Source organism: Sciurus carolinensis, chromosome 8, assembly GCF_902686445.1.
Source record: "Sciurus carolinensis chromosome 8, mSciCar1.2, whole genome shotgun sequence".
Classification (NCBI taxonomy): domain Eukaryota; kingdom Metazoa; phylum Chordata; class Mammalia; order Rodentia; family Sciuridae; genus Sciurus; species Sciurus carolinensis.
The window spans coordinates 20,038,941-20,051,217 of record NC_062220.1 but is presented as its reverse complement, the minus strand read 5'-3'; the positions used below and the strand labels follow the sequence as shown (position 1 = coordinate 20,051,217).

Genomic DNA, 12,277 nt, shown 5'->3' with positions numbered 1-12,277 from the left:
TCTGGAATCTTCCATGTCAATGGTTGAAAGTCATCAGAGCAGCACCCAATGCTATGAAAGTGTAATAGTAACTAGCACTTGTGTGGAACTTATTAGATATGAGCCCTGCTTAAGTGCTGTGTGTGTGTGTGTGTGTGTGTGTGTGAAGTAAGTACTGTTATCATTCCCATTTTTAAAAACAAGGAAATTGAGGCACAGAACAGTTAACTAAGTTACTTAAGGTCACATAATTACAAGTTGTTGAACTCAACTTCAAACTAGAGAGTGCATCTCTGGATCCTATGAGTTAAGCCACCACATGTCACTAGCTCTCTGTTATAAACAATAACAATGGCAGAATCTCACCGATATACATGTGGGAATTTCTTGGACATTCTGAACAAGAGGAGTTTGGAGCCTTTAGGAAAGAGACAATTCAGCAAGAATGTGCGTAGTGTGGTGTCAGGGTATCTTAGAGTGCACCAAGGGGCCTTGGGAGGATGTCACAGCTACTGTACGCAAGCAACTGCCACTGTGTCTATTTCTCACTAAAAATTAACAGCTAAAAAACTATGATCATTTGCAACCTAAAAAAAAGAAAGAAAGAAAGAAAGAAAGAGAAAGAAAGAAAGAAAGAAAGAAAGAAAGAAAGAAAGAAAGAAAGAAAGAAAGAAAGAAAAAGAAAGAGCCAGAAGCTATAAGAATCTGGAAATAATATCCCCTAACTCAAGGGACTAATGCATTGGTTTAAAAGGGGTTGACTTTAAAGCTGGTATGTGAGTTTACTGGGGCCATTGGCAGGGATGCTAACAATTTATGGAATGCATTTTTTGGAAAGGATTAGGGGAAAAAACATGTTGTGTCTTACAAACCCGGAGTTAAGAGTAGAGCTCTAAGGGGTGAGCATTAAATATCACACGTTCAGTGTACACAGTTCTTAAGGGAATCGGTTTGCCTTCTTTCTTCTCCTTCTTTTCCTTTTCAGATCTTACCCTAAGGATCAGATTCAGGCCATACCAGAAGTACCCAAATCACTTCCATCTGCCGCCCTGGACGACCCAAGAGGCCTGGCCTTGAGAAGCAGCTCCCAGTGAGAGCTGTTTGTAAAGGACCAAGCTGGAGCCACGTCACTTGTTTCTGTTCAACCTGATCCCAGGTCCCATTAGCAAGATTTCACTGATTCTCCTCTGTCAACTCTTTTAGAAATGAGCCGCTTTGCATTGTAGCCATGATTAAAATAAGGAAAAAGCAGTCCTTCTCTCCTATTCTATTTCCCTATCCTCTCCTTCCTAGTGTATAAATAATGTAGAAACTTATGACTGGTGGGTAAACCGAGGCACAGGAGTTGACTGATGTGTCTTGGCTCTGCTAATTTGCTGTGTGACAAGACGAGGGGCACGGATCTCTCTGACTAGAATGAAAGTTCAGGGAGCTAATGGGATGTTAAATCCAAGAACCCCAGGCTTTGTATTATTGTTTTAAGAATTCCTTTATGACTACTTCTGGGAAAGTTGCTTGGAGCCCTCCTGCCAGATTCTCACTGCTCCCCAAGACACAGGGAGCAGTTTAGTTCTGTACTCGCTCACCTCCACGTCGGTCAGACATGATCAGACAGAACACACCTGGCAGGAAGGATTCCCCGCTGCTCCTAAGGCAGCACACAATGTTTCCAGGGTGGAAGCTGGGTATACACACCAGCCTGGGCCCTCCTCATCCATGGGTTCTGCTCCCGCAGATTCAACCAGGTCAAAAAGAGTTTAGAAAACAAAATCGAGTTTGTACTGAAGGTGTTGAATTTTTTCTCGACATTTCCTAAACAATACAGTATAGCACCAATTTCTATAATATTTACTTTGAATTAGGCATCATAAGAAATCTAGAGATGATTTAAAGTACATGGGAGGATGTTTGTAGGTTTTATGCAAATACTACTTTATTTTATGTAGGGGATTTGAGCATCCATGGGTTTTGGTATCCACAGGGGCCCCAGGAACCCACCCCTCTGAGGATACATTCGTTTACTAGGACCTGAGTGTCTAAACTGAAAGGATGCATGGAGATGGGACTGACAGACCAAGGCAGTGAGCACAGCTGGCCTGGAGAGCCCCTGGCCTCGGCTGGGTGGCATCTATGGGAGTTGCTTGTCCTTCCACAGTGGTCCTGCCCCAGGATCTCTGCAACTAACCCACTAGGATTTTTTTTAATATACAATTTTAATATATGAAAGATGTTATTTTAAAGAATAAAATGTTTCCATCAACTCAAATTCTTTGTTTTGCTCCTTAAAATCAAAAGATCACCCCAAGACCTCAGTTTTTCATGTCACATAAAACAATCTGCTCAGTGCTGGTCACACTTCAGTGTCTAAAATATCAAAGAAATCAGAGCAAGAAGCATTTATTGAGCACTGCTGATATGCCTGACACCAAGAAAGCTGGCAAGTGGCATATCCCTCCAGTGGTCTTTCAACTTTCTACTTTGAAAGAATTCTAGAAGTTTAGAAGCAGTTGCAAAATTCACGCAGAGGGTTTCTGTATACCCTTCACTCTGCTTACCTCAACGAGGACCTTACACAGAACCATGGCATATTCTTGAAAGTGAGAAAAATCCCCTAGTTTTACAGATGAGAAAACAGAAGCTCAGGACTTGCCCACAGACACACAGTGAGTGAGATCATTTGGCATCCCCTCGGCAGGCACCTCACTGGCCCCACTGAGGCAGGCAAGAGGTTCTGGTAACATCAAGTCTTTGTTCAAATCCAGCTCGGATAAACTGGTGACATAGGACAAGTTTCTTAAACTCTCTGAGCCTCAGTTTTCCCCTCTGAAAAATTGAATTAATACTATGACCTACCTCGAGGGATTGGCGTGGGGGCCAGGAGAAGGTGTGCGTCTGCAGGGCTCAATGCCTGGCGGGTATCACCAACCCACTTCTGGTGCTGCCAACGTTCTAGGTACTTTAAATGTTAAATTATTTGTGTCTTACAACAACCCTAGAACAACCATTACCAGTTATTTAACCAATGAGGAAACCGAGGCACAGAGATAGCAGAAGCCAAGCGAGGGACGGAGCTGGGACTTCAAGTCAGGCAGGCTGGGCTGGGGTTGGGGACTCCTCTCCCCCAAGGAAAAGTGTAACAAGAAACACTGCTGCAGTTGCCACCTCTCTCACGTGACTTGTCACCTGGGCGCTCTGGCTTGCTGAGGTGGCTTCTCTGAACTTCTCCCTAGTAGAATCCACGAGGGACCAGGAGTCCAGGTCTAGAAGCAGTCCTGGGGCATTATCATTGGCCACCATAAGCTTTTCAGCTAATCGGATGCTGTGCTGACCTCAGGATGTGCTGGGCTTACTCACTGGGGCGTAGTCACCATCCAGCAGGAGGATCCCCACTTTTCCGTTGCCCCTCGCCTTGCCTCGCCCCTTTTCACCACCTCTTGGGCCCCCTTTGCTCCAAAGGATTTTCCTAACAACCTATATTTGCTAATTACTTGATCTGAATTTCTATATCTAAATATGTGTTCAAAGATATATACCATGGTGGATCAGAGAGACTGCCAGGGAGAACCAACACCACCACACAGGCCGCAGAGAATTCTAGCCCAAAGCAGACAAAACTGGACATTTCAAGGAGCCCAGGCAGACTCAGCAGACAGGGTCAGGGCTTCAATGTGACTTTTAAAAATACTGAAAATAGTTTGAGGACTCCTAAAGGTTTAGGAATCCTAGAGACTTAATCCAGTCCCCCAGATTCCAGAAAAATCCCCCATAAAATATAAATGCCCTTTATTAGAGATGCTTTATGTTACCCTAAATCCCCTTTTCGATATCTTAATCTTGTTCTACCTTAAAGTCTGATATTTACATGGGAATCGCTAAAATTTAAGGAAATCCAATTCCATTAAAATGTTTCCATGCACATATGGCACCCAGGTGCATAATAAACATAGATGTCGTTATTTCTCAAATAGTGGCGCTCGTTTCTTTCCCAGTTATTCATACCTCTGTCTACCTGCCCTCATGGTTTCAACCATTTCTCTCTCCTGTCAGTCCCTCTTGCTGGCTGTCTTTCCTTACTGTTAGGTCTGTAGTTCAATAAATGCTTAGTAAACACACACTGCATTGATCCAGTTTCCTTAGAGAAACAGAATCAATAGGATAGAATAAGTATGTATGAGAGAGAGAGAGAGAGAGAGAGAGAGAGAGAGAGAGAGAGAGGGGTAGGTTTTATTTTAAGGAATGGTTCAGTTGATTGTGGGACTGGTAAATCTAAAATTTGTAGGGCAGGGCAGACTGAAAGGTTGAAAGTTCCATTAAGAAAGTTCCATTAAGAGTTGATGTTGCAGCACGGGGAGAGAAGGATAGGATACCATAAACATATAGGGAAGATCAGTGGAGGAGAAGGAGATCGAGAGGGAGGGAGGAGGGACAGGAAACGGGAGGAAATGCAGAATCAATTGAACAAAATTACATTACATGCATATATAATATAGCAGAGGGAACTTCGCCTCTATGTGTATATGGAAGCACCAATCAGAAATAAATAGTAAATGAGCGAAAGGAAGAGTAGTAGAGTAGGGGGAGGGAGAATGAGAGGGAGGGAATGGGGCCTGAAATGGAGTAAACCAAATTCCATGCACGTATGATTTGTTCAAAATGAACCCAACTTCTATGTATAACCATAATGCACTACGTAAAAATACAAGAGTTGATGTTGCAGAACATGACTCTTGAGAGAAACCTGGGGCAGAAATTCCTTCCACTTGCTGTGGAAGGTCTTGAACGTCAACTGATTGGACAAGGTCCACCCCCATTCTGGAAGGCAATCTACTACTTTTCTCAAAGTTTACCCCTATAAATATTTATCACATGTAGAAAATACCTTCACAGTTACATCTAGATCAATGTGTGACCAAACAACTGGACATGGTGGCTTAATCAAGTCAACACAAAATTAACCATCACATGGCAAGTAATGTTTCAAGCACCGGGGCATGATCTGAGCTTTCCCCTGACCTTGAGTTGATGATCAAGAGGAGAAGTGAAGGTAGGAAGAAATGATTGGGGTGAACTTTATTTAGAAGGGACTACAAAGCCCAGGGACAGTCTGAGTTGGATCTTGCAGGCTGAGAAGAGGCTCCCTCAGAGGAAAGGCATCCTCACGGTGGAGGGGGAAGGGCATGCAGAGTGGACAACCAGGAGACCTGATGGGCCCAGGGCGGGGTGGGTGTGAGGGTGGAGCAGTTGGAGGAGCGAGAAGGGGGTGGGGGCTCAGATGGAGAAACTGAGGCTCCTTCTGTAAGGGACTCGGGTCTAGGCCGGCACAGAGCAGGCAGTGGAGGCAGCAGGGAACTCCAGCAGGAAAGAGGCTCAGGGGTGACCCACCAGGGTGACTTCCCCCTGTCATTCCTTGGGTGAGACAAGTGGAGAGGTGTGCGCCTTAAGACAGCCAGGTGGCACATAAAGAAGAATGAGATGATGGCATTTGCCGGTAAATGGACGGAACTGGAGGCTATCTGGTGAACGAAATAAGCCAATCCCAGAAAGCCAAAGGCCGTGTGTTCTCTCTGACATGCAGGTACGGGGGTGGGGAGCCGAAGCTCATTGGATTAGACAAAGGGGAATGAAGGGAAGGTGGGGATGGGAACAGGAAGGACCGTGGAATGAATCGGACAGAGCTTTCCTATGTCCACATCTGAACACACGACCAGCGTGACTCCACCTCATGCACAGCCACGGGAATGGGAAGTTACTCTCCATGTATGTATGGCATGTCAAATACACTCGACTGCCAGAGAGTTCAAAAGAACAAATAAAAATCAAAAACTATCAGGTGGCACTTTAACAAAGACTACTTATTATTTGGCTGATAAGCCAAGTCCTCTGGCCAGGACCTGCTGGACAGCAGGCACCTGGGTGAAGAGTCCGGTGGGGGATGGGAGGCCTTAGAGAGGACCTTCCATGTTGGATGGAACTCACTGGCCTCAGTGTTGGAAGAGGGGAGGGGAGGAGAGGGGCCCCTCCCTTCCGCCTGTCCTGCGTTCCTGGAAAAAAAACTCAAATAATAGGAAGCCAACACAAACTCTTCTTCCCTACGTTCTTCTTCCTGAGTTTGAGAGACAGTTGCTCCTTCATCGTGAGCTAAAGTTGTTTCCTCCATGTTATGGTCAGATGGGAAAAAATGAGATCCAAATGAATGGTGGACTCTAAAAGTGAAAGTTTTTCAGTCCAAGATGAAGTAAAAGTAATGATTATGGGGAAATGCAAAGTTAAATGTTTTTCAAAAATAGTTTTCACTCTCTTAAAACATTGGAAAAATCAGAATAGTAAAAAATAGTAAAGATGTCCTAGCCAAGGAAGTAGGCTTTATAAATAAACAATGAAAGAAAGGGGACAGGATCAGGGAGGTTGGAGGATCTGAGAGATCATCGATCACACAGATGAACAGCTCAACTCAGAGAGGCTGTGTGTTTTCTTGAGGTCACACAGCTTAGTTAAGAGAAGCAAAGTTAAGAGAAGATTTAAACAGGTTAAATCAAGAGAAAAACTAATTTTTTTTTGACTCATAGTATAGTGCTTGTTCCTTTACACAATGCTGCTGTCTTTGGGGGCATTGCTCATTCATTTTGAAAACCCAATTAGTAACATAATGGAATTTTCTGGACTTCATACAGCAAAGAAACGAGCCAACTTTATTCTATTTCTTGTTGGCTTGTTTGGGTGGAATGTATAAACAATTTACCACCAGCCACCATTTCACGGTCTGAAAAAAGTAGGGAATTAAAGAGATTTTGTTCCATCTCTCAGTGAGCTAAGTGCCATTACATTAATGGGCAAGGGTGTAGTTGAGCCAGTCAGATTTGGGATATGTAGGTGGGATTGAGGGCATGAAAAGAGACAAGGGAGGAATTAAAAGGAAAGCCTGCTTTCTGGAACTCAGGAAAGCCTGAGGTCAGACAAACTACTGTCCATTGGACCCCGATCTGCTGCCCTTCTCTCAGGGCAAATACCACCATGCACTGCTCTTGTGAGGAGTTTTCGCTCCGAAAGAGCAGCATGATTAGCTTGTGGAACTAAAGGATCCTTTGTGAAGAGGCATCGTGAGAGTCTACCACGAGCAGGAGGGCGGTGAGAACAGCTGGGTGCTGTGGGAAACCTGCAGGCTTACAGCAGCGCAGCTGGAGGGGAATTTCACCTGGAGATGAGCATCGCAGAAGCACAGAGGCAGGCACCGAGGCTTGGGCGTGGATCGCCTGGCTCTTCCCTCAAGCGTGCCCTGCAGACTCATTGTCGGCATTTCCAGGGGCTTTGAGAGGAGTTGAGACACATCCTCTCTTTCTAGGTTTCCTTTTGAATGATTACACTCAAGTCCACCCAGTTCGAGTTGTGGGTAGGGCTCAGGTCACTGAACTAAGCCAAGCTCTTGGCCTTTGCAGGGATCAAAGCATTTCCCCCAGTTTCTAATGACTGAATTAAACATCAGAAGTCTGAAGTTTTGCCCTGGTTTAGAACAACCCTGTCCCGAGCAGCACAACCTCCAGAACATTCCCGGAGGAGGGATGTGTGACTTTCATGAGCCTGACATTATGCCATTCACCCAGGAGGATGAAACGTTCGACCGGAAGTCTCTCCTGTGTGGCAGCACGCTATGTTATCATCACGGGTCCTCGTTCTGGAGTCTGTTCTACACCTTTAAAACACCAGGATTGAACCTTTCTCCCACCCAGGTTATGGGAATGTGGATATGGTAGAAGAGATGGCATCGAATACCAGGGATAAGCTGTTGTTGTTGAGGGTGGCCTTCCTGGTTGAGTGACATAATATCATAACTCCTCCAGGAGTGCTCTGGAGGCTGTGCCACCCAGGACAGAGCCCAAGACTGACACTTCTTCTTTTATCAAGAAAACCCTGTATAAGTACGTGATGACGAAAGACGTTCTCTCTTTGCAGCATCTACTGCGAGAATGAAGACCATTCTCAGACTGTCGACATACCAGAAAATGTCGACATTACTCTGAAGGGACGTACAGTTATTGTGAGGGGCCCAAGAGGAACTCTCCGGAGGGACTTCAACCATATCAATGTAGAACTCAGCCTCCTTGGAAAGAAAAAGAAGAAGCTTCGGGTTGACAAATGGTGGGGAAATAGGAAGGAATTGGCCACTGTTCGCACGATCTGTAGTCATGTACAGAACATGATCAAGGGTGTTACACTGGGCTTTCGTTACAAGATGAGGTCTGTGTACGCTCACTTCCCCATCAACGCTGTTATTCAGGAGAATGGGTCTCTTCTTGAAATCCGAAATTTCTTGGGTAAAAATATATCCGCAGGGTTCGTATGAGGACAGGTGTTGCTTGCTCAGTGTCTCAAACTCAGAAAGATGAATTAATCCTTGAAGGAAATGATATTGAACTTGTTTCAAATTCAGCTGCTTTAATTCAGCAAGCCACAACAGTGAAAAACAAAGATAGCAGAAAATTTTTGGATGGTCTTTATGTTTCTGAAAAAGGAACAGTTCAGCAGGCTGATGAATAAGATCTAAGAGTTATCCAGCCACAGAAACACAGTCCTGGAGAGTCAATTTGATATTCAGTGATGCAATAAAAGATATCTATTGACTTCGGACTTAATCTTTTCCAACAGGTTGAATAAACTTTAGTGTCCTTTCAAAGGAACAAAAAAAAAAAAAAAAGAAAAGAAAAAAAGAAAACCCTGAGGGACCCCAGGCACCCCAAGCGAAATGACTGATAGCTTGCCTGCAGCCAGGTATCTGTAAAGGCCAACAGGAGCAGATGTCCAAGGGCAGGGAGATAGGCCGTGCTCTCATCTAGTCACCATGAGATGACAGGGTCACAGGGTCACTCGGCTCTGTTGAATTCTGCAGGTCTTAAACCCAGCATGGCTTACTTGGATGGAAGGCCAGGAGAAGGGCATCTATGGAAGGGGTATCTTATCAAGACTCTGGGGGACTTCCAGGTGGCTCTGACCCCACACCCAGCCAATTGGCAATATCTACTACATACATAGCCTGGGCAGAATACTGCTCTGGATGCTGAGGGGAGTGACAGGGGTTTATAAAGACTCTCTCTGTCCCTGGGGGTGGAGGAATGCATGAAAATACAAGAGACGGAGACATTCATCATCACCCTCAGCTGCACAGAGACCGACACAGCACCCCAGCCATGCACAGCAATTAGAGACCTGAAAGCAGTTTCAGCAACCACCTTGAACAACCCTCTCCCTGATTTGCACACAAGAAACAGATGCCCGGAGCGGGGAAGTGATGTCCCCACACGGCTGGGAAGAGGCAGGGTTGGAAGCAGACCCCCAGGTTGCTAGAGCCCTAGGAAGCTCCTGCCCTGCCCGTGCTGCCCGTCTCTGCTTGTGAATTATGGGCAAGAGCGAAGTGAGAGAAGCCAAGTAATCCAACCACTGGGGTTTGAATCCCGGGGATTCTGTGAGGTAATCAGTATTTTCAGGTAGTCAACACAGCGTGTGGCTTTGCCTCTCTTTCTTCCCACAGGCTGGTGACTTTGTAGAACTAAATTACAAGAATAGCATAAGGGGCACCCTGACCCTGAACTTGACATGACCCTCTGACGCTGTTATGCCAGCCTATCTTGCACTCTTAGTCTGGCTTTCCCATTAAATCTATTGAGGGTAGGACAGGAGTGCTGGGGCCAGGATGGAGTCCAGTCTCACCACTGCCCTCTTGTGTGAGGCCTTTAACTTCTCCCTCCTTCAGGGTGCTTGCCTAAGAAGCGGGGACCAGATCCTCCAAAGCAGACAGTGGTGACTGGGAGAAGAAGGACCCAAAAGCCTTTTTTTTGTCAGCTGGAAACTAGCGTCTCTTATTTCTCTTTGCCTTGCTTTTAGGGTGTACCTGACCACGGCAGCAGTTGAATGCAGAACCTTGGAGTTGTTATTGAGGAAGACGGTGTGGATGAGAATTGGACCTGGAAGCCCAGGTTACATCAAATATCGGTGAGGCAGGGGGTGGCTACAGGTTCCATGAAGGAGCCCTTAGCAGAGATCTGGCCGGGAATGGGGGGGCCCATGACGTCTGAGACACCAGGCCATATCGGCTGAGGAGGACTCAGTGATCTCCAAGGTACCCAGGGCCTCATCTGGAAGCCACTGGGATTAAGGAACCAGAACCACGGGAGAGGAGACTCAGGGATCTGGACGTTATCCAGCACCTTGGGTGATTTTTAGGCTTAAATTTTAAGAACCCCAGTCCTTCTCACTTACGAATGAGGATCTGCTCTTTCCTTTTTCTCTGTTTTGTTCCAGATGGAATTTGTTCCACGTAGAGAAGTAGTGTGGAATCCCAGCATCATCGCTGTTTCTCCCACAGCACGTCTTCAGGAAGATAGAAAGTCGGGTCATGCAGAACGTTGATGCAGAACGTTGCGGGGAGATGGCTGGGAGGCGCTCCAGGCCTCAGGCAGAGGCTGGTTTCCTCCTGCGTACTGCCCACCCAGCAGAACGTGTTAATGCTGATGTCGATCTGGTCTCAGACGTTACTGGTGACATTCTGAGAAAGGATCCCTCACTCTTCACAGGCCAGAGTTGCAGGTCAGGAGGTGCCTCCAAGTGGGTTCTTTCAGAAGATGCTGTCCCCTCCCACCCAACCCAGCAGAGGCCTAACCTTTCGTAAAACTGTTTCCTTGAGGTCAAGGACTGAGAACAAAATGCAAATAAAAGCATCAGTCTCCTCCTTGCAGCTGACTCACTAGAGTTACCCCGGCAGCAGCCAAACCACTGTATAAGGCAGGGACAACTCGATTTGGGGCATGTATAAATTAGGAAATGTGTAGCACTAAATGGAAAAGTAACAGGTAGATTTATTTGCAAAGCTAACGGACAGATTTGGCATTCTGTGTGCTCAGACCTTTAAATATTTACAACCAAGAACTTACAGGAATAATGTTTCTGCATTTCTGATGGGAGTAGCGTGCACCTCAAAGAGCCCTTTACTAAGCCTTTCTGAGATTTTGCTTTTCCTGTAAATGATGGTTAAATGTTCTAAGGTTACCTTAGGAAACATTGTGTGTTAATGATTTGAGCATTCTCAGGGATCCAGTGGCCTGGGGCACACCCATAACTCAGGGGTAACTACCCAGCAAAAAGGAATCTTTGCTCATTAGAACAGGTAGAAGGGTTAAACCTATTGCAATTGAACACTGAAAAACCAGAGAACCTCCTTGCCATTGTACTTTGTTTGAGGTGGGCCCTGGAGACCCTTTCTGGAAAGTTTTTCTAGAAATGTGAGACTTAAGTGTCTTCTTAGAAGAGCTCAAGCTACTCCTAGGGAGTCTGTCCAAACTCCAACTCCTGGGAAGAGGCTTACTATTGTTTGAATCTTAACTGTTCCCCAGAGGCCAATGTGTTAAAGGCTTGGTCCCCAGCGTGGTGCTTTTGGAAGGTGGCAGAATCTTTGAGAGACGGGGCCTAGTCCTTAGGTTATTGGGGGCATGTCCTGAAGTGGGACCGTGGGACCCAGTTCCTCCTCCTGTTTCTGGCCACAAGGCAAGCAGTTTGGCTTCTACCATGTGCTTCCACGATGATATGGGGACACTGATCACCTTACCACAGGCCCAAAACAATGGGGCCATTTGATCATAGACTGAAACCTCCAAAATCAGGAGCCAAAATAAACCTTTTCTCTTTATAAGTCGATTATCTCAGGCATTTTGTTATGAGTGACAAAAATCTGACTGACACAGGCTTCTTGGGAATTTTGAGACTTTGAGAACTTGACCTTACTAGTGAACCCTGGAAAGAGGAGGAGCTGACTGAAAACAGATACTCCATTGTGACCCCTGCCTCCCTGCTTCCTTCTGTCCACAATACTCACCAATGGAAGCACCTAGCCCTCGGCATACCCTGCACCCAGGAAAACAATCCTTAGAGAGTTAAGCAACTTTTCCAAAGTTCACTAAAGTGAGTGGCTTCAAACGCATATCTACCAAACCACAAAGCCACCCTGCAGGAGATGAGGAGTGCCAGAGGGACATTCTCAAGTATTTATGAAAGTAATGTGATGCTCTTAGTTATTAAAGAGTGCTTTGCTGCACCTCAGATTCCTAATAACATGCACTTGCAGGGTGTAGACAGGATTGAATGAGATAACACATGTGTGTCCAACTCCCAACATTGTTTCTGGAACACAGAGGGCTCATAACACACAATAGCTATGATTTTTACTGTTGGAGGATAGAAACAAAGAACTGGGTTAGTTGAAGCCTGCACAGTGCTTTCTTGATCCAACGCAGAGAAAGATCAACGAGCTTTGAGA

At 45.7% G+C, this 12,277-nt stretch overlaps 1 pseudogene; it reads left to right on the top strand.

The window, feature by feature from the left end:
* Positions 1 to 330: 330 nt before the first annotated feature.
* On the top strand, positions 331 to 8,655 carry LOC124991269 (60S ribosomal protein L9-like; annotated as a pseudogene).
* The last annotated feature ends 3,622 nt before the right edge of the window (positions 8,656 to 12,277 follow it).